The sequence below is a fragment of the Carassius gibelio genome, chromosome B22 (genome assembly GCF_023724105.1).
Source record: "Carassius gibelio isolate Cgi1373 ecotype wild population from Czech Republic chromosome B22, carGib1.2-hapl.c, whole genome shotgun sequence".
NCBI lineage: Eukaryota > Metazoa > Chordata > Actinopteri > Cypriniformes > Cyprinidae > Carassius > Carassius gibelio.
The window spans coordinates 6923724-6946943 of NC_068417.1; the positions used below are offsets into that span (position 1 = coordinate 6923724).

The following is a 23220-nucleotide window of genomic DNA, read 5'->3' on the forward strand; positions in this document are numbered from 1 at the left end:
CCACAACTACAGCTTTTAACGTGTAAAAATTGTGCCATTTCAAAAGATTCATACCTATAACTTATGGGTAAAAGTTTAACAACCCACTTGTATCAGTAAACTTTAGTTCTAGTTTACTAGCTTGAGTCTTATTTTTATTTACATTTGACACTTCTCCACCTCATGTAATGTTGTTTCATATCATTATTTCATACCATATTAATTCATAATAAGTTGTGTAAAGGTACTAAAACATATTTAAAACAGTTGATGTGAGTTCAGTGGTTCAATTTTAATATTGCGACAAAACCACTTTTTGAATCCCAAAATAGCCCCAAAATAATGACTTTTCAACAATAAAGTGATGGGCTGATTTCAAAACACTGCTTCGGAGCTTTACGGATCGAATCAGTGACTCAGAGCGCCAATGTCACGTGATTTCAGCAGTTTAGCCGTTTGATCCGAGTCACTGATTCGATTTGTAGAGATATGAAGCAGTGTTTTGAAATCAGCCCATCACTGATTGTTTTGTTTTTTCGGTGCACAATAATTCTCGTTGCTTTTATTATATTATGGTAGAACCACTGAACTCACATTAAATATGTTTTTAGTACCTGTATGGATCTTGAGAGAGGAAATGTCATTGCTTTGAACGCAGGCCTCACTGAGTCATCGAATTTAATCAAAATATCTTAATTTGTGTTCTGAAGATGAATGAAGGCCTTATGGGTGTAGAACAATATGAGGGTGAGTAATTAATGACATAATTTTCATTTTTGGGTGAACTAACCCTTTAATAGATAAGACATTGACATGATTTTTGCTACATTTTATATTTCTTCCCTTGTAGCTGTTGGGGGCCATGACACAGAACGTGTCACATGGAAACATCCTTTCTCACATCTTCATATTGATGTTGGGAGGAGGATCAACTGGAAGGGTGTGAATGAAAAAAAAAAAAAAAAAAAAACATTCAACCAGATGGAGTCCAAGAAGTTCCTTTTAAATGATTACAACATTATAGAACAAAACTGAATTAAATGAGTCTATGCACTTTACATATACATCACATTTCTCATCAACATGGTTAACAATAAAGATTAATAATAAGGAAAAGAAGCACATCACAAATAGCCTACATCATTAAATCCTGTCCTACTATTGATAAACAGAACATCTCCGCTTATTTAACTAACGATCATGTGCCTGAAAGGAGCACAAATAAAGATATAGGTGCAAACAGAATACAGTGACGTCAAATTGGTTTTGATAAGCAGTTATTTTATGACCCAGAACACGTTGGTGAAACTCATGCATCTAGCAAGAACTTAATATACTAAATAATCATATTGATTTTAACATTTATGAATTAATTAAATGTGAGTAATGAACAAGACTGCACAAATTATGGCGATCACGAGGAAGGTTTGCGTACAGTAAAGTGATTCGTTTTCTGTTCTTAATAGTTTAATAAGTGGGAAATCTGATTCAAGACAATTAGAAATTTTGTAAGATCTATATAGACTTTGTCAATTAAGACTTTTAATTTTTAATAAGACTTATTTTTCGTCTAAGAATTGGTAATTCTGCCCTCAACAAATCACTTCAATCGATAGGGAAACATGGTTCTGGTCAGTACAATAAATGTGCACTCTCAGAAACTGTAGCGCATGTAATAATCAATTGTATGGCATATGAAAAGAAAGAATTAAATTAAAAAACGATTTGTTGGCATACATTCTTTAACTTTGCCGAATATATTTAATAGTTCTTTCAAAGGATCTGAAGCTCTTTTTATTTATTTTTTTAAAGCAACAAATTTATATAAGACAATATAGAAAGGTAGGGTAGGTGGAAGTAATATTTTTTCTTTGTTTGTTTGTTTCTCTCCTGTTTATTTCTGACATCAGTACCTCACACTCCATCCCAGTAGATGGCGGAATATGCACCAAAGCTGGTTTGCCGACCGCCATTAAACGTCAAAGAAGAAGAAGAAGTTATTTGTGGATTAATTCTTAATTCTTATCGGAGAAGCGAACAGTTTCAAACGATTCCGTTCGATTCGGTGAACTGGTTCAACCGACTCACTGAGAAGAACCGGTTAAATCAAACGATTCGTTCATGAACCGGACATCAGCCTGCGCTTGCTGTGTCTTCTGAGGTGAGTCGAGCAGTTCAGATATATCGCTTATTTACACATCCTTAAAAAAAAAAAAAAAAAACCTTGTTACACGGTTTGTTTAATCAACATCCTACGGGGTTCTTTCTAAACTGTTTTCATCGGATAGAACACTATTTACGCGCCTGTTCTGGCGACAGGAAAGGAACATCACCGGGAACTAAAGTCATGCGGACACGAACCATTGTGTGTGTTTCTTTAAAGTTTGTGTTAATCTTTTAAAGTGATAAGGATGTGCGTGTTTCTTCGTGCTTTCATAGATACGAAAATATTCAGTTATATCCTATATGGTTAATGGCAGACAGAAATGGAGCGGAAAAAAACGAAAGATGTTTATGATTAGTTGCAGTTTGTTTGCAATTTTTTTATTTTATTTTATTTTATTTTTTTTACCACAGACACCTACTATTACTATGCCAATATAACTAATATAAACTGCCAAATAAGCACACTAATGTCTGCACAAAAAGTTAAAACTGTACTGCCGAGTCCAGCATTTTTTGACAGAATTATAATTATATTTCTAAGTCTCAGAATTCCTATAAATGCCGGAATATTCTCATCAAGTGAAGACAGAGTTTATTGAAGGACAGAGAGAACATGAGAGATCCAGAACCCTGCAGAACCAAACACACTGAAGAACAAACAAGTTGCTGTTTAAGAGCACACTCAAGAAATTAAAAGATAAAATTAAATGTCATCCTCTTAATCCTAAATAACTCATATAAATCATATTTAATACATTAATTTCTAAGGATTCTTAATTATCAATTTGAACAAAAGAAAATCGATCCTACAACATGATCAAAATTAGCAAAAATTGTGTTAAAATGTATCAAATAATGATACAACAGTGTTTTGAGGAACATTTATTTGTTCATCTTGAAATCTTTGTGGGCATACCAATTGCATAATGTTATAGTTTGCATGAATTTAATTAAATGCACCAAGTTGCTATTTTTGCTCAGTTTGGGCTTCTAAATAAATAATAAATATATATTTAATCTAAAGCAGCGGTTCCCCACCCCGCTCTGAATATTTATTATGCATCTGTTATCACATAGGACTTTTGTTCTGTACGAATGTAAGTGCCCTGCAGTGGACATCAGGATATTGATTCCAATTCCATGTTACATACAAAGAGGATTAAAGTGTGCAAGAAGTGAATTTAAATAGTATTTATTTACAGAGGCATATCACATCTGTGTGTGAAGATGCTGCAGACTATTACTGAATTATTTCAAGCATTTTTCCCCTCCGTGACCAGTGTGTCACAGAAGTGCAGCTTTTTTTTAAATTAATTTCTGTTGGCAGTAAGCACTTTGCACGCTGTTTATGAGCCTTTTTTTTTTTTTTTTTTTTTTTTTTTTTTTTTAACATTCCTTCAAAAATACAAATATGATACAGCATATATCAAGTAAAGGAGCCAGGGGTTCAAGGATGACCAAACAATTACAAATCAAAAAAAAAAAAAAAAAAAAAAAAAAAAAAGTAGAAAATAGTAAATAATAGAAAAAAAATAAAATAAAAATACAATAAAACAAAATAAAAAAATAAGAAAACAGATTACACAGCCAAAATCTTCCTCTTCCTTCAAAATATAAGATGACAGTCAGATAGAAATTATACAAAAACACCAAAAAGTGAGCATACATTCAAAGTTTTAGTTGCCTTTTTGTTACAGGAGGTAGATAAAGATTTTATATACATTTTAATATCTTCTAGAAAGTAAGAGAAGTGGGGCGTGACTTTCATAACCTTACATTTGTGGATAAAATATTTTGCAAGCAAAATAATTAAGTTGCAGAGAAAGTAAACATTTCCATATTGCTTCTCAAAAGTGAAAATTCCCAACAAAACATCCTTAAAGAAAAGCTCAAAGTCATTGTGTATGAAGTTTACAATGAATTGGCAAATGTCTTGCCAAAGTTTTCTTATGTAAACACATTGCCAAAAAAGATGCAGGACAGACTCTGGTTGTGAGTCACAGAACGTACAGTTCACATCTATGTTTAATTTGAATTTCGACACAATAAATGTTTTAACAGGATAGTACTGATGAATGAGCTTAAAAGAAATCTCTTTAACCTTATTTACCAATAAATACTTGTTAGGAAGCGTCCAAACTTTTTTCCACAAAATATTTTTCACTGATCTATTCCATTTTGAAATAGCATGAGGAGTGGAAACACAGTCATTAAGAAAAAGAAAACGAATATTTCTGTTATTTTTCAGTGTAGATTTAAAACATATCCCACCTACATATGTGTCAACTGGGTCAGGGAGAGGCATTTCAGAACTTGTCAAAGCACTGTTATAGCCCTTAAATAACATGATTACACCATTCGGGATAGCACCAAATACAGTGGCAAACTGTTTTGGAGTAACAGGAAACTTATAGTGAGAAAGAAATTCTTGATAAGTAAACAAGTAACCACTATTATGAAATAATTGACTAACCCGATTGATACCATTCTTAAACCAGTTTTCAAAAAATAGGGACTTATATTTATAACAGATATTCTTATTATTCCAAATGAAGTAACTAGTTGGAGAAAAATTGTGTTTGAAAATCATAGACCATGCCAAAAGTGCTTGTTTGTGGAAATTAGAAAGAGCAACAGGGATCTTCTCAATACTGTAGTTACATAATAATAAAAAATTCAAACCTCCCAACTGTGAAAATATATACTCTGGTATAATATTCCAAATACTGAATGGATTTTTCAAGTAGTTCCTCAACCAGTTGATTTTAAAGGTATTATTTAACGTTGAAAAATCAACCAAATTAAGACCTCCGTTACTGTAGCTGTTAGATAGAACAGATTTTTTGATGTAATGCGTCTTATTTTTCCATACAAAGTTACATAATTGTTGATCAATTTTTTTACACATCGCTTTATCAGGTTCTAAAGAGATGGCGGCAAATGTTAGACGTGAAATCCCTTCTGCCTTGGAAAGGAGTATCCTTCCTTTTAGAGACAAGTCTCTCTGAAGCCACTGATTAAGTTTTCTTTTAGTTTTCTCTAAAATGGGCAAGAAGTTTAATTCACATCTAAGTTTTGGATTTTTGGATATTACTATTCCAAGGTAGGTTAATTCCTCTTTGACTTGGATATTACATATGCTGGAAACAGAGAGTTGCTTAACTGGCATCAATTCACATTTGTGCATATTAAGAAGAAGCCCAGAAGCATTGGAGAACATTTTAATAGTATTAAGAGCTAAAGAAATCTGGTCTGAATCTTTAAGGAAAAGGGTAGTATCATCAGCCAACTGGCTGATGATGATTTCCCTTCCCATGATACTAATCCCTTGCAAGGTACTATTCTTAATGTGACTGGCTAATAATTGAGTAGTCAATATAAACAAATATGGTGAAATAGGGCACCCCTGACGTATACCTCGTTGCAGATCAAATCTTGGAGAAGTACCATACTTAAGCTTAATTGAAGAGTTACCATAAGCATACAAAGTTTTAACAGTTTTAGTGAACAGGTCCCCGAAACCAAATTTTTCTAAAGTTTTAAATATAAAATCATGTTCTATAGAATCAAAGGCTTTGTAAAAGTCAAGAAAAAGCATATAACTATCATCCTTCACTAACTCTGAATAGTCTAACAAATCAAGAACCAACCGAATATTATTTGAGATGTGTCTGTTTTTAAGAAAGCCTGATTGTGTTTCATCTATTATATCCTGTAAAATAATTTTTAAACGTTTTGCAAAGATTGTAGCAATAATTTTATAATCACAACTTAAAAGACTGATTGGACGCCAATTGTCTATTAGTAATAAGTCTTTTTTAGGTTTAGGGATAAGAGTTATTAAACTTTGAGTTAGGGTAGGGGGGAGATATTCCACCCTAATGCTTTCATATATAACTTCTAATAAGAAAGGAGCCAAATCTTTTGCAAATTTTTGGTAAAATTCTGAAGTAAGGCCGTCTATGCCTGGTGATTTGTTAACTTTTAAATAGTTGATTGATTCAAGGACCTCAGATAATGTAACGGGACGATCACAAAAATCTTTGTCAGGAGCACTAATATAATTAATATTGTCTATAGAGTTCATAAAGGATATAGTGCTGTCATAACAGAATTGACTGCTATAAAGATTCTTATAGAATTCAGAACAATGTTTGCCAATTTCTTTTGGGTCTTCCGAAATAGAGTTACCGATTTTCAACTGATGAATATTATTTTTAGTTAGGGATTTTTCCAACATAAAAAAGTAAGCCGTATTTTGTTCTCCTTCTTCAAGCCAGCGTCTTCTGGACCTTACGAAAGCACCTTGAGCTTTTAATTTATAAAGTTCATCCAATTTGTGCTGATGCTCGAAAAGACTATTACTTTCCTCCAGAGATAAGCTATCAGGGCATTTGGATGAAAGGTATGCAATGGTTGAAATTATGTTCTCTTCTTGTGCTCTTTTGAGTTTAGCAACTTTACTACAATAACTTCTGAAAAATTTGCCCAATTCAAATTTAAGCAACTCCCAATGTTTGCCATAAACACGTTCTGCTTTAGCTTTAGTCCAAAATAAATGAATTAATTCCTTTACCTTAAGAGTAACGGATTCATGCTTAAGTACAGAGCTATTAAGTTTCCAATAGGAATTATACATTTTAGAAGATGATATTGGCTGTAAACCAATATGGATTTGTATTGCTTTGTGATCAGTTAACGGGGTAGATAAGATATCAGTATTCAGATTGTCTTCAAGTGTACGGGAAACTAACCATAAATCAATTCTCGATTGCTTCGACCTTGACTTATTACACCAGGTAAAGGCTCTGGTATGAGGGTGCTTAACTCTCCACGCATCAATCAGATCAAATCTTTCCATCAACATTTTTAGCTTTACATTTGTATTAGTACAAGAACCAGGAGGCCATCTGTCAATTATATTATCTAATGTGATATTAAAGTCACCACCCAAGAGTATATATGCATCAGGAAATTTGGCTAACCAATGAACAATTTTCTCTTCTAACTTATCTAAAAGAACATCATTTTCTGTCTTTGAATTGTAACCATAAATATTAATGACAATAAAATTAAAGTTCTGAATTTGAATAATATGACATATAAAATGCCCGTTGGTATCGAAGTCCATATAAGGAAGTTTACCAACAAATAAGTTTTGTAGTGTACAAACCCCGGCAGACCGTTGAGAAGCATGAGCACAAAAAATGGCATTTCCCCACTGCGATTTCCAAAAACGCATATCCTCAGAGATGCTGTGAGTCTCTTGAAGAAAACAAAAATCTGTTTTATATTGTTTTGCAAATAAAAAAATGGCTTTCCGTTTTAAATTGTTCCTTAGTCCCCTGGCATTGAGTGAAGTTATTGATAAAGACATCAAAATAACAAGATCTGAATAAAAAGAAGAAGAAGAAGGGAAAAAAAAAATCACTTGAACAAGTTCCTTAGAACAAAAGCTTAAAGATAGCTACTAACTGTGATGAGGACATAGCACTACATCAACTATGGCTACTTTGAGGATAAACGGACGAAGCATAACTTTTGGCCATCAACTCAAAACATGACCAAGTCCTGGTAAATAAAAAAGAAGCCATGTATATATAAGCAAGAATATTAACAGGAAACCTCCACTCAAAAAAAAATAAAAAATAAAAAAAAAGGGCAATCAGCCTGATGGAAAAATCTCCTTTTTCTCCACGAAGGCACGACCAGCTACAAAGTAGGCAATTTTTCCTGCTTTCCGAGCCTCATCTACTAGTGGCCACAGCTTCATTCTGTTTTCTCTGTCGGCCTTACATAGATCCTCTCTGAAACGCAGACCACTTTCCCGTAGAAACGCAGAATTTTTGGCTGCCTCCCATACCGCTGCTCTGAGTGCACGCGAAGAGAACTGAATGATTATACCGCGGGTAGAATTCACTTTCTTCAAACCAACACGGTGCACTGTGTCAATCACATCCGGAAGACGATCACTGTGTTCTGGCAGTACTTTCTGACAGATGCGAATCACTTCTTTCCTTACATTTTTCTCATCAATATTTTCTGGCACACCGTGTAATTTCAAATTCCAGCGTCTAGAGTATCGCTCTAATTCAGTGATGCGTGACTCCAAAACGCCGATTCGATTACTCTCCTTCAAAAGCGATGACTCGACCTGGGAAACTTTGGTCTTCACCTCATTCACATCTTCGCATACGGAGTTCAGCTTTTCTTTCAAACCAGCAATGTGAGAAGTATTCGCCGCAACCATTGACTCCAGTTTATCAGACCTCATGTTGATTAGCTCAGAAAGTTTCGTGATAATGTCGTCAGCGGACTCACCGCGGCCTTTTTTGGGGGGAGGCTTTAGAGGAGTGGAAGGAAGCGAGGGGAAATCTTCTACTGACAACATAGAAAATTCCATCTTCTCTTCAGGCCCATAATAGTCGTGACAACTGTCAATTAAAACGTTACAGGCAGCAGCAGAGTTAGTCGTCTCCGTGTCAGCGGCCATTTCTTTCTTCTTCGTCGCAGAATTCTTTCTTTTCTTATCAGCTGACATGTTTCTGTATGGACTGTGGTAAACGAATAGCACTAAGTATCCAGTTAAAAAATAAACTGATAAAGAAATGTCCGTTTTATTGCTCAGATTTATATTTGTTGATGGGTGCTATAACTCAACACCTGTGCTCACGGCGCCATCTTGCGCGCTCCTCGCTGTTTATGAGCCTGGGCAACACAGTCTCACTCTCTACTCGTCAAATGTCTGACGCATGGTCAAGTGATCTGGCGTCACTTTTTTGACGCACTGGGTATACCTTTGGCGTTATTTTTCAACGTGCAGGTTAGTCCGATAGACTTCTATTGAACTCAGCAGCGTTTAAATTTGACGTCTTGGTTCAGCACACCGCAACGACACTGAATAAATAAAAATAAGTAATAGGCTACAAAAAAATTATATATGACAGAGATCGTTTTTATCTGGCCCTCCAACTTGTTTTTGAGGTTTAAATATTCTCGCAATCTGATATTAAAGTGATCTCTGTGCCAAAGCTTAGCGCATTCATCAGTGGTGAGTTTAACAACACTCAACTGCAGGTAAAACAGCACTCAGCGGTGAGTTTGACCAAAGCAACACTCAACTGCAGGGAAAACGGCATAAAAAGGTGAGTTTAACAACGCTCCAAGGCGCGTGCAAGTAAGCAGTTTAACCGTTTTCTTACACACCATTCTCGCTTATCGCTTATTCATAGTTCATCATCTCTATGAAATCACGTTCAAGAAGTCTCATTCAGCACACATCGCGATACTTGCCATCAGTTTCCATGTGCCACAGGGTCGGTGAGTAGATATAATTACGCTCTTTTAATGCCTGTTATAAAATGTATTCTGTCTTTATTAATCAGATTAGCGCCATATTGTTTACTCGCTGTATTATATCAGTCATCCGAGGCTGTCTTTGAGTTTCATTGCGTTTAACTAAGTGAACACACCTGCTAACTAGTGTGATTAAACCCTGTCGGTCACGTGACGTGCCATAGACTTTCAATATATTCATTTTAGGGGTGTCCATGGTTAACCAGTTAACCGATTAACCGTTAAAAATTGTGTAACCGAGTGAAACATTTTGCTCGGTTAAGTGACGTCAATGGCGTGCATTGAATTTAGTTGTAATGCATTTTTGCACCACCAGAGACCGCCAGAGCGCTCCCAGACATTTGTAATGTCCACAAGAAGAAGCCATTTTTCTAATATGAAGCGGGCTAATACGAGTGACGGGGCAAAATGCAAGTATTGCAATACAGTGCTTAGCAGGGGCGTCGCTAGGCCCTTTTTAGTGGGGCTTCAGCCCCCCTAAACTTATGCCCAGCCCCCCTAAAAAATTATTTGATTAATTAATTAGTGATCGCTTCAGTCCCCTTTAAAAACTCATTTGAAACGGTGGCAAGCTGCATCAAGTTCCGGCTCCTCCCCTGATCTGAGTCTGCACGGATTCAGCGCGTTTTTCAATCCACAGGGGCGCCGAGCAGAGCGAACATCAGAGAGTACAAGGTGTGTGTGTGTGTGTGTGTGCGTGTGTGTGTGTGTTCTCGCATCCAATACCAATACGTCTTCGCTGCGTTCACCTTCAGCCTTTATCACGGTGTGACAGTTGTTTTTTCTTCCAACAAAAATGAAGCGATTAACACCCATGAAAACATACTTTAGAAAACGATCATGATTTATTTTAATTTACTTTTCAAAATTCAAAACATATTATTGTGTATTTCGGCATTACATTATGCAGCCATTCACAGAAATGATTAAAGACACACATCATTGTCTGAAAGCACTAAATGTCACAGAGAGAGAAACATCATGTGGAGTTATTTTGTTTTGTATTATTAAATATGATTTTGTATTAAGTAATAATGAATCATAAGTGTATCATGATACATATATTAGAGTAAGAGTAAAGGGATCTGTGATTTTTTTTTTTTTTTTTTTAAGTAATTGATTTATAGAAGTGGCAAATTGATAATGGTGTTATTTTTAATAAATAGAAATAAATATAGAACAGATTAAACATATTGCCAATAGACAATTACATTAATACATGTTTTGTCTATATTCTTAATGAATATTAGCTGGTTAGTTAAATGATTTGAAATGAAATTAATTTCCAGGGGCTGACTTGATGTATAACCAACCGTATTGTTGATTATAAAAGCTAAAAAGCTAAAAATTAATAATAATAATAAAATATAATAATTTATTTTTCATTGTAGATGGATATACAACATTTTTTTGTCGTGCGGGAGTAGGTCTGCAAATGAGCAACAGTCAGGTGAGAATAGAACAGACAGCCTCACACACACACACACACACACAATACCACTGTATTCCCAAGATTCATTGCGGTCATTGAACCCTTATGTTGTTTTAATTTTCTGCCAATTTCCACGTACATTTCATAAGAAAAAGCTGTGGTATCATCAAAGGATAAACATGAATGTCCTAATACTGAATCAGGAAGTCTTTATTGTAAAAATCTACATTCCCAATTCAAAATTTTCCAGTGACTGGTCACATCTAAAAAACTGTATTAGTTTTTTTTTTACAGTGTTGTATATGGCTCAGTCAGTACTCCTACTCCCATATATGAAATACAGGGAATACAATGGAATAGTGGATTGCAATAAGGTTAGTAGTATACAACCCTACCCTAATAGTCAAATAGAATTTTTTAATCATACCCTTATTGGGGGCTGAGCCCCCCTAAAATCAAAATCTTAGAATCGCCCCTGGTGCTTAGATATACTTCAAGTACAACCTCGTTGTTGTAATCTCAACAGCCAACACCCGGGCATCATTAGGCCGGTCAGGACACACTGGATGCGTGGCGAAAGCATCTCAGCTGCGTGGCGTGTCTGTTTTTAATTCGGTTCCCATGTTAACAGGTTAGAGCTTGCCGACTGCCTGCGTGAGACGCGCGGCTCAGGCGCGGCTCGACGCGTGCATGCTAGAAATAGAACTGACGCCTTGTTGGAAGCGTTTCCAGGCAAAGTATAATAGGAAAATATGTTTATATGTCATTTTGTACAAAAATACATATTAATTCATGACATTTTGATATTTGAAAGTCTATAGGTTGACATAAATTCAGATATGAATGTAATTTAAATAAATAAATAAATAATTATCGATTTTCAAATATTGTACGTGTCAAACATAGTCATAGTCATAGCCTTAGCGAGGCGGCCGCGGAGTCTGCTTGTTACCTTTTGCCTTATACATTTTAGACTTATTCTCAAATTCAGATTGTGTTAATGGGCAGCATTATTAGGCAGTTTTAATAGGACAATTTGACCGGAGAGATTACATTTTGTCGGACATTACTTTTTTTTTCGGCCAATGTCCGGAAATTACTATGGTTATGGTTACTATGGCACACTATGGTTAACCGAGTATTAACCGCTAAGGGCCTCGGTTAACGGTTAATGAAAAACTTGAGAACGTGCAGCCCTAATTCATTTCATGTCAAAGATGTAAATTTGTAGTAAAATCATGGTAACCATGACACGTACAATAGCAACAAATTAAATTTGAAGTTAAAACCCAGGAACGGGACATTTACCATGTTTTTACCTCAGTAACTGTAGTTCTACTATGGTATATTAATAATCAATACAACAATAAAATAATCATCAAACTAACTATGGTTGTACAACTGTAATTGTCGTTTTTGATGTGCTTTTAAAAAGTAAATGAATGAAAGGACACATTTTTCCCTTCCTGCAGTTCATTCATATCAGTTTATATTTTAAATATTTTGCTCACAAAACATTATTAAAATTCTGTTTATAATTCTATTTTATTCTACCCCTCCCCCTTTCTTATTTTTATTATTATGTTTTTTTTTTTGTTGTTGAAAAGATGTAAAGGAAGCAGTCATCCCTGTGGTGTTTGTGGAGAGGTTTTCCTTCAGAAATGAAGAAGACAAAAAGCTGCGGAGGCAGACATTTGCAGCAGTAAGTCTGTGTTGGTTTTACCTTTTTATCAAACTGCTGTTATAAATTGCACAGCATTTGTTGTTTCTTAAACTTTTGCACTGTCCAAATACCCACACTTGCCATCTTTGCACTTGACCAATCGATTATTTATTTGACGTATTTCTTATGTTTAGGCCAAGTGTTCGAGTGAGCATGATAACCACAAGTGTGTGTCGAACTTTTCATCACCTGATGACAGTGGTTCCCAATCCTGATCCTGGAGAACCCCAGCACTGCACGGTTTTGGCGTCTCTCTTATCTGACAAACACACTTTTGAGGTCTTGGAGTCTTCACTGATGAGCTGATGAGTTGAATCAGGTGTGTTTGATCAGGGAGACATCTCAAATGTGCAGTGTTGGGCTTCTCCAGGACCAGGATTGGGAGCCACTGCCTTATGGGACACACTTAAGTGTTTACAGAGATTTTTTTTTTTTTTTTTTGATTATTATTCAACTTTGCATTTTAAAAGAAATTCTAATTCTCTTTTCATTAGTCCCTATTACAGAGGACAATTAAATTTTTGGGGCTTCTAATTAAGTGAAAAAAAAGCAGTTGCAAATGATGTACAAAATAAATATACTTTTCTGTACACCAAGAAAACATGCAACACTTTGTTTTACTTCCAAATTATTCTCAGTATCTAATTATTATTATTATTATTATTATTAATAATAATATTTCACATACATTGGAAAGGTTTCCGTGAGCAGATCAATTACACTACTGATAACATTCCTTTAAGCATGTAATATATTTTTTTATAATTCATATGAATATAGCTTGCTATTATTGACTAGCTTTTAATAATAGATGCATTTAATATATAATTATACAGCATCTTTACAGAGGCTGGTTTTATGGTCTAAAAGTAGCATGTAATAATATTTCCTTCCTTTCTGTCTTTCAGGATTGTTCGCAGATAATGATGTTCTTCTCGATCATGCACAAGGACTCACCTCTTTAACTCTTTATCTTCCCAACACACACAGAAATGCTCCCTTGATTAGTGTTTAGACTTTGCAGTGCAGTTTTGTTTTAGTTCTAAGCTTATAATGAATACATTGTGACCTTCCAGCAACCCATATATTGTATACAGAACCAGTGATCAAAACAATGGTTGAAAATAGTATTTTTATATTGATAAAGCATTGTGTTCTCTTTTTCAAGCTTCATACAGTAAACTTTACTTCTGGTGCTTTTATCATAAAAAAACAAACATCAGTTCTCATCAGGAGTTTTCGTAAAGGACGTATTCATGCACAGCCATCCCCTAGTTCCAGTCATGAAGTGAATGATGTTATTGTCAGTTTTATTTCTGCATTTTTATGTAGCAGGTGTTTGTTTTCCTGAACGTTATCTTTCTTCCTTTGTTCGGACAATCAGTGTTTATTTGATGCTGTGCTGATGGAGGTTTATAGATGATATTGCACACTTGACATGCATGTCTTCATGGTCTTTATTTTCTGAGTTTGAAACAGTGTGTTGTATCACTTTTTGGTCAAATAAATTCTTCAGTGTTCTCTGAAAGACTATCTGTATTTACTTTTTTTTTTTAATAAAAGTATTTGCAAAGAATTTTTATTCTTCATAGTGGCAAAAACAACTTATTGACAGAGGATGCAGTGCAGTTATATGGGCAATTTGTCTTTGAATCAGTTTTTTTAACTCTGTTTTTATTGCTAGATTTCAATTGGTAAAGAATGGCAAATCACAGAAAAACAAAAGTGAATAATTTTTATAGATTTAAAACAAAACATAACATGCAATTTAAATGTTACAAGCTAATCATTTGATTTGAAAATACACCTGTCTTAGAAAAAAAAAAAAAGATTTAATGAGAGGAATCGGTTCGATAGAACTGCGAATGCTGGCCATGTGCTCATCAATATTGCCCAATTTTTGTCAAGCTGAAAACAATAATTAGCGCATTTGCATTATTGTTGGAGGAAGGTGTAGACGTTAATAAAACACAATCTAATAGGTAGCAAATGTTATTGATTGTTAACCAATCTATCCCTTCAGCCGAAAAACGAAAGTCATCGGTCATAAATGGATAAGGAAGCGTGACGCCGCTGCTCAGCTTTGATATCATTGGCTGTCAATGTCCCTTGTCATCGCAGGGTTGTCTGTGGTTGGACTATCCTTTAACCCATACTAAACAGCGCATCGTGTTACAAAAGAACGTTTTGCTACTATTATCACATTAGTAATATATTAAGTCAACAATTAAGGGTTGCTATGTTGAGGAAAATTACCTCTTTAGCGAGATCCTAACCCTAACCCTAATCATAACGTCGATGAACTACAAAAAACAGCCCCTAGTTTCGCCTTTCCATATATAGAACGACGGAGGCTTGTGGGTAATGTAGTTTAAATCGTTTTATTGACGAAATGAAATAAATAATATATTTAATGGAAAACTGGATATATGAATAGTTTCATTGTGTAAACCTCTATGATATAATTGAAAGACAGAGTGAAATTTGGTATTTTAGAGGGAGCAATATTTAAAATGGCTTTATGAAACATTTCCATTTATTTCTGAAAACTGTGCCCGACATTATTTTATCAGCATAGCATAAGTAAAAATTCTTCTGGTTTTCTCTTTGATTCATTAATTGGACTCTGATTTACAGCCATTTCAAATGTACAGTTTTTGGCTCTTCCGGGGGGTGCTACTGGGCCCCTGGGGGTAGAAGGGCAGTAAAACCTACATGTATGTATTCTCCTCATAATGGACAACAAACTGAGCTGAGTCACATTTATATCTGACAGTTTTCACAGACTAACCTTTTCTTATTCTTATGTCATGAGCAGTAAAGCTTTTGACAGGACATGGTGAGGCCATCTGATGAAACATGGCAAAATTAGAAAGAAATGATTTAATAATAAAAATTATAGATTATTTATTTTATTTTTGAAGTTAACAGTAATAAATATAATGGATAAACCTGCAACAACATGCCATTATCTATTCCCCACTGTTAAGCAATAATCAAGGACAATTTATACACATTGTGATACTTCACTATTCCACAAGGAATAATTCATGGAGTACTCAGAATACTATATATATTAACTAATTAGCAACAATCAGTGTAAAAATGTCCTCCTCATCCCCTTATCTGGGTCCTCAGATGCTGAACATCAGTAATGTGCATGTTCTTGGATTTAATGCAGTACTAGATCCATGTTGATCATTCCTGCTACATTCTCAGTTATCCCTCAAGTGTTTGTAACTATAAAGTAAATGGCTTTTCAAAATAATTCATCTAGTAAATCCCTTTATATAGATATATATATATAGGCATATTTGTGATTAAATATATACAATACTAACTTTCTGGTGTATTGTTGTTCCAGGTGTCATTAATGTTTAAGCAAAAAATAATCCTGGTAATTAATATGTAGTTTTTCAAGTGTAGAATAAACCCATAGTAGCCTACAGTATCTAGTAAAATTATGAATTTACCAAGAATTTTCAACACACAATATTCACCATATTAATTTTATTGAAGCATAGACTATGAAGTTGATAAAGTAGCTTCAAGACAAACACAGTTCAAGGAAAATAATAAAGGATCAAAAATTCATTAATATCATAAATTAATCAGTTCACACAGATGAGTGATGAAATGTCCTTAAAAGTAAAAATAATCCATCCAGTCAACTGTGATACAGATCATGTGATACATTTAAGACATGTGATACTGTTCCAGAAAATAATGATTCCCATCATCACATCTAAACTGGTTTCATCTCCCCATCGTGTTCTTCTTCTCTCGTGTCTGGAAACAGTTTGTGGTTGATATCCAGCACTGATGTGGTGTAGCTTGTTCTCAGCCAGAGGATCTCTCGGTCCTAACATCCCAGACCTGGTCAAAGTGAAACACACAATACAGATTAAGTTGTTTAATGGACAGAGAGCTCAGCTTATGTTCTGTGTGATTTTAGCAGGGTGAGCAACTATGACCCTTGTAGTACTGTACACTTACTATTCTTCAAGCTGTTTTAAGACCTTTTGAGAAGCTTTTTCTCTGAAGACAATTTACCACATCCTCTTCTTTCAGTCCTTTCAAGAGCATCACTTGGTCAAAACCCCCCATTTGGCTGATGAGATCATCTGTACAAATTAAAATACTGCAATAAAAATTTCATTCTGCAAGAATTAAGGCAAAGGACTTGCTCATGAGACACCCCTTAGCATGTGACAGAATTTTTTGCCTCTATAATTCATCTATTGTTGCAGTAAATGTGTCTTTTTTCCCCTCTCTAATCTATCTTCAAAGTTCCTGACTTCTCTCACAAATGTGTTTTAGTGTAAGGCCTGGCTTCAAACCAATCAACTATCAATCCACAATTTATAATACAACATTTATGAAACAATGAAATAATGTAAACCACTTACATAAAACTTGTATTCTTTTATTTAAGACAAACAGTTGGTGTTTTTTTTTTTTTTTTTTTTTTACTTAAAGTTTAAAAATATTCGGGTCACACTTTGCCTACATGATTTAATTGTAATAGCTGTATATAATTTTTTTTTATTAAGAATAAAAACATAGAAAGAATAAATTACGGCTGAGATGAACAGTCCTGTGAGATAAAATCATAAAGTGCTGTAACACATAACACAGCATTGCACAGCATTGCTTCAACACACACATACCAGAGGACTTCTGTCTTTGTTTGGGCTCAAGATGGCCGTCTTCATTCCTCATGAGCAAATCATTTCCTTGGTCTTCCTTCTCTTCTGAAAAACAAGATAATCTTACTCTGTGTGCAATTAACATTGCTCATTAAACATATAATTAAGTTAATTTAAAATAAGATTCAGACCAGAGCATTTGATGAGTAAATGTTGATTCAGAAATATTTTAAACAAATGTACCTGGGAAGAGCTGATCATGGCAAAATTCGCTGAGACTCAGTAATAGCTCTTTTAGTTTTTAGGAAGGTTTGTGAGGGTTAGCTCTTAAAAGAGCTGTTGAGCTTGAACAGCATTATCTGCAAACAATCCTGTAAGACAGAAAGAAAGAAAAATATTACTACATTACATGCATCTTATACATTACTGTGCGTATGTGTGTGTGTAATTATACAGCTATATTCATATATATATTAAAAAAATTATTACAAGCTAACAGGACTGTTATCAGTAGTGCGCAAGTCTTAATAATGCCAAAGCGCAGTGCCCTTAATGAACACTAAACCCACATTATCTCCAATACCGCTCCGGAGCTCTATACCAGGCTTAGTGTATCCCATCATGCATCAATTTTTGGAATAAATTGTGAGACCTTTTGTCGAGATCTCACAAGGGGTCACGGAAACCTTTACAATGTATGTAAAATATTAATAATAATAATAATAATAATAATAATAATAATAATTAGATATTGAAAATAATTTTTCAATTAATTTATTTTAAAATGCAAAGTTGAATGATCAAACTAAAAATCTCTGTAAACACTTAAGTGTGTCCCATAAGGCAGTGGCTCCCAATCCTGGTCCTGGAGAAGCCCAACACTGCACATTTAAGATGTCTCCCTGATCAAACACACCTGATTCAACTCATCAGCTCATCAGTGAAGACTCCAAGACAGATAAGAGAGACGCCAAAACCGTGCAGTGCTGGGGTTCTCCAGGATCAGGATTGGGAACCACTGTCATCAGGTCATGAAAAGTTCGACACACACTTGTGGTTATCATGCTCACTCGAACACTTGGCCTAAACATAGGAAAGACGTCAAATAAATAATCGATTGGTCAAGTGCAAAGATGGCAAGTGTGGGTATTTGGACAGTGCAAAAATTTAAGAAACAACAAATGGTGTGCAATTTATAACAGCAGTTTGATAAAAAGGTAAAAACAACACAGACTTACTGCTGCAAATGTCTGCCTCCGCAGCTTTCAGTCTTCTCCATTTCTGAAGGAAAACCTCTCCACAAACACCACAGGGATGACTGCTTCCTTTACATCTTTTCAGCTAAAAAAAAATACATAATAATAAAAATAAGAAAGGGAGAGGGGTACAATAAAATAGAATTATAAACAGAATTTTAATAATGTTTTGTGAGCAAAATATTTAAAATATAAACTGATATGAATGAACTGCAGGAAGGGAAAAATGTTTCCTTTCATTTATTTACTTTTTTTGGATTTACATAAAAAGGTATCAAAAGCATGGTACAGTAAATGTGTGATATCTGTCATATAAAAGCACATCAAAAACGACAATTACAGTTGTACAACCAAAGTTAGTTTGATGATTATTGTATTGTTGTATTGGTTATTAATATACCATAGTAGAACTACAGTTACTGTGGCAAAAACATGGTAAATGTCCCGTTCCTGGGTTTTAACTTCAAATTTAATTTGTTGCTATTGTACGTGTCGTGGTTACCATGATTTTACTACAAATTTACATCTTTGACATGAAATGAATATATTGAAAGTCTATGGCACGTCACGTGACCGACAGGGTTTAATCACACTAGTTAGCAGGTGTGTTCATTTAGTTAAACGCAATGAAACTCAAAGACAGCCGCGGATGACTGATATAATACAGCGAGTAAACAATATGGCGCTAATCTGATTAATAAAGACAGAATACATTTTATAACAGGCATTAAAAGAGCGTAATTATATCTACTCACCGACCCTGTGGCACATGGAAACTGATGGCAAGTATCGCGATGTGTGCTGAATGAGACTTCTTGAACGTGATTTCATAGAGATGATGAACTATGAATAAGCGATAAGCGAAATGGGTTGTAAGAAAACGGTTAAACTGCTTACTTGCACGCGCCTTGGAGCGTTGTTAAACTCACCTTTTTATGTCGTTTTCCCTGCAGTTGAGCGTTGCTTTGGTCAAACTCACCGCTGAATGCTGTTTTACCTGCAGTTGAGTGTTGTTAAACTCACCACTGATGAACGCGCTAAGCTTTGGCACAGAGATCACTTTAATATCAGATTGCGAGAATATTTAAACCCTTAAAAAAAAGTTGGAGGGCCAGATAAAAACGATCTCTGTCATATATAATTTTTTTTGTAGCCTATTATTTATTTTTATTTATTCAGTGTAGTTGCGGTGTGCTGAACCAAGACGTCAAATTTAAACGCTGCTGAGTTCTATAGAAGTCTATCGGACTAACCTGCACGTTGAAAAATAACGCCAAAGGTATACCCAGTGCGTCAAAAAAGTGACGCCAGATCACTTGACCATGCGTCAGACATTTGACGAGTAGAGAGTGAGACTGTGTTGATTATAAGGTATAAAACAGAGACAAAATAGCCTTGTGATAAAACGAGAACCACCACTCGCTTGGGGACGTTGTGAATGTCCGTAAAAGATGTTAAATGATGGCTCAGTCCGCAATAGCACTTATGTGCAAGTGCAATTTATTTACAGTGCCAAAAAATATACACAGTCCAATGGTGAAAAACAAATATATATAGGTGAACAAAGTACCAAAGAAACAACAAACAGAAAAATAAAGAGGGAATAATCCAAATGAAAAAAGTCAATATACAGGTAAGTATCCACAATATACAGGCGTTACAGAAAGATCGCTTGAGGCACCACAGTTGCTCTCTCGCTCCGACTTGGTAAACAAGTGATAAGTTTTAATCTGGCCTGCCCTTATATAGGCCAGACTCCACCCCCTTCACATGGGATTTCTCAAATGGGTAATAAGAGACGTTTAAAACCCCATTACTTCAGGCATTTCGACTTCTTTTACACCAATTATTAATACTAAACACAAACTCAAACACGTAATCAACAAATAAAACATTAAACACAAAAATACTACATTCAACTATTTAATTTATATACACGGAAAAACAAGGTACCCCCTACTAATATAAAACAATGGTTTGGCTGGTTTCCGGTGCGCTGCGGCAGCGCGGCGCCGTCAGTGACGTCATAACTGATCGCCGCTCTATCGCTCTGTTTGGCAGCGTCTCACACCGGAACACCGACCATCGCACGCCCAATTCAATATAACAAACACCGATTAGACAAGACGACATCAAACAACGTGCAGTGTGAGTGTGTGAAATGTCCGGGGTTATGAATATTGACGGATGTGGAGGGGAAGATGAAATAATGTCCAACACATATGTGCCATCAGGAGTGCGTGTGCACCCGCGCTGCCGACGGCGGAACACTAGGAGGGAAATGAGCGTGAGTTATTACAAAGGTAAGTATTTCTGCTTAAGTGTAGGTGTGTGCGTGTGTGTGCCAGTGTTGCCCAGCAGTGACAATTAGGTCAGCTTTGTCACATTACCTCCCCCCTCTCCAAGCGACGCACTGACTGGGAACCGGGACAGGTAGTCGGCGACCACATTTTGTTTGCCAGGTCGATGTCGTATCTTGAAGTTGTACGGTTGCAAGGACAGGTACCATCTTGTAACTCTGGCATTATGGTCTTTCATTGACTGGATCCAGGTCAGTGCTCTGTGGTCAGTTTCCAGATCGAATTCTCGTCCAAGGAGGTAGTACTGTAAGCTGTCAAGGGCCCACTTGATGGCAGGACATTCCTTCTCTATCGTAGAGTATCGGGTTTCCCTGGGCAACAGCTTGCGACTAAGGTAAACAACTGGCTTTTCTTCTCCTGAACTTCCTTGTGCCAACACTGCACCAATTCCTGTCGCTGAAGCATCCACTTGTACAAGGAACCGTTTTGAGAAATCTGGACTCTGTAGGACTGGGCTGGAACACATATTTTCTTTCAGAGTCTTGAATGCTGTCTCACAATCCTCAGACCAAGGAACTGGATTGCTTACTGACTTACTCAGTAAGTCCGTCAAGGGTACTGCAATTGAGGCAAAGTTTGGCACAAATCTTCTGTACCAGCCCACTAACCCTAGGAAAGACCTCACCTCCTTCTTTGTTCTGGGTCTTGGGCTCCGCCGAATTGCCTCCACCTTGTCCACCTGTAGTCGCAGCTGGCCATTGCCTAGGTGGTATCCAAGGTATCCAGCTTCTTGACGCGCCCACTCACATTTATTTACATTCAGTGTCAACCCAGCTGCTTGTATCTTCTCCAAGGTTTGCCGCACATGCTGAAGATGCTCAGGCCAGGAGTTACTGTGGATCACCACATCGTCCAAATAAGCAGCAGACCATTCCTCGCAGCCCTGGAGGACTCGATCCATTAACCTCTGGAATGTGGCAGGTGCCCCATGCAGGCCAAACGGAAGGACAGTAAACTGGTATAACCCCAGTGGGGTCCGGAACGCTGTGTATGGTCTGGAGGCTGGATCGAGGGGCACCTGCCAGTAGCCCTTGCACAGATCCAAGGTGGTGATAAACTGAGCCTGTCCAATTTTCTCCAACAAATCATCCACTCGTGGCATTGGGTAGGCATCAAACTTTGATTGCGCATTCAGCCTGCGAAAGTCGATGCAGACACGCAGTGTCCCATCCTTCTTTGGTACGATGACCATGGGACTACTCCATTCACTCACCGAGGGCTCTATTACTCCTAGTTCCTTCATCCTCCACCAACCTTTCAGGAACACGGTAAGGCCGCTGTCTTGAGGGTGCTGGGTCTGTCAGGTGTATGCTGTGTTGACACATTTCAGTCCGACCAGGTCTCTGGCGGAACAAAGCAGGAAATTGGTTCACCAGCTGGTTTAGCTCTTCCTTTTTCACGTCATCTAGGTGATCCAAGCTCACCACTGACGTCTGTCTCTGAGCTTCTGCCTCTGAACCTTCATCCTCCACATCCTCCGCCTTCCGTACAAGAAGTGACGTCTCGGTTGCCTTACCAGTCGACTCTCTCCACTCCTTCAACAGGTTTATGTGGTAAGTTTGTTTAGCTTTCCCTTTGTCAGGGTGGTGGATCTCATAGGTCACTGGCCCCATCTTGTGGACCACGGTATATGGCCCTTGCCACTTGGCCAACAGCTTATTCGATGATGTTGGCAATAGGAGTAGAACTTTCTGCCCCGGCTGGAACTGTCGAAGTCTTGCATGCTGGTCATACCATCGTTTTTGAGCTTTTTGTGCCTCTTGCAGGTTCTCTGTTTGGCCAGTTCCCTGTACCGCTCAAGTCGATCTCTCATCTCTAGAACATACTGCACTATGCCTTTCTCCTCAGTTCTGGAGGCAGGGTCTTCCCACCCTCTTCTCAGTAGGTCCAATGGTCCCTGCACTTGCCATCCATAGAGCAGTTCGAATGGTGAGAACCCAGTTGAGGCTTGAGGTACTTCTCTGTAGGCAAAAAGCACAAAAGGCAGCCACTTGTCCCAATCCCGTCCTGGTGTCGGCAACAAACTTACGTAGCATGTTCTTAAGGGTTTGATTAAAACGCTCCACCAGACCATCTGTCTGAGGGTGGTATGGGGTCGTCTTGATGGCGTTGATACCCAGCTGCTGGTATAGTTGCCCCATTAACCGTGAGGTGAAGTTAGTTCCCTGGTCTGTTAGGATCTCCTCTGGAATGCCTACTCTGGAGAACATTTGGACGAGGGCATGGATGATTTTCGGCGTTGTGATGGATCGGAGTGGAAACGCTTCTGGATATCTTGTAGCGTAGTTGCTGACCACCA

At 36.6% G+C, this 23220-nt stretch overlaps 2 long non-coding RNA genes across 4 annotated transcripts; one reads left to right on the forward strand and one right to left on the reverse strand.

Annotated features, from left to right (window-relative positions):
• Positions 1 to 9192: 9192 nt before the first annotated feature.
• Positions 9193 to 14184, forward strand: LOC127987787 (uncharacterized). The gene is made up of 3 exons (XR_008161389.1): positions 9193 to 9465; positions 12541 to 12635; positions 13565 to 14184. It is a non-coding gene; the product is annotated as an uncharacterized LOC127987787 (long non-coding RNA).
• A 2466-nt stretch (positions 14185 to 16650) lies between these two features.
• LOC127987797 (uncharacterized) lies at positions 16651 to 19613 on the reverse strand. Of its 3 annotated transcripts, none has more exons than XR_008161408.1 (5): positions 19317 to 19613; positions 18544 to 18638; positions 17549 to 17676; positions 17327 to 17407; positions 16651 to 16780 (listed from the first exon to the last, which is right to left on the reverse strand). It is a non-coding gene; the product is annotated as an uncharacterized LOC127987797 (long non-coding RNA). The 3 variants fall into 3 exon arrangements; XR_008161407.1 differs by having other exon boundaries at positions 17327 to 17410; XR_008161406.1 differs by having other exon boundaries at positions 17327 to 17410; positions 18544 to 18646.
• Positions 19614 to 23220: the final 3607 nt, after the last annotated feature.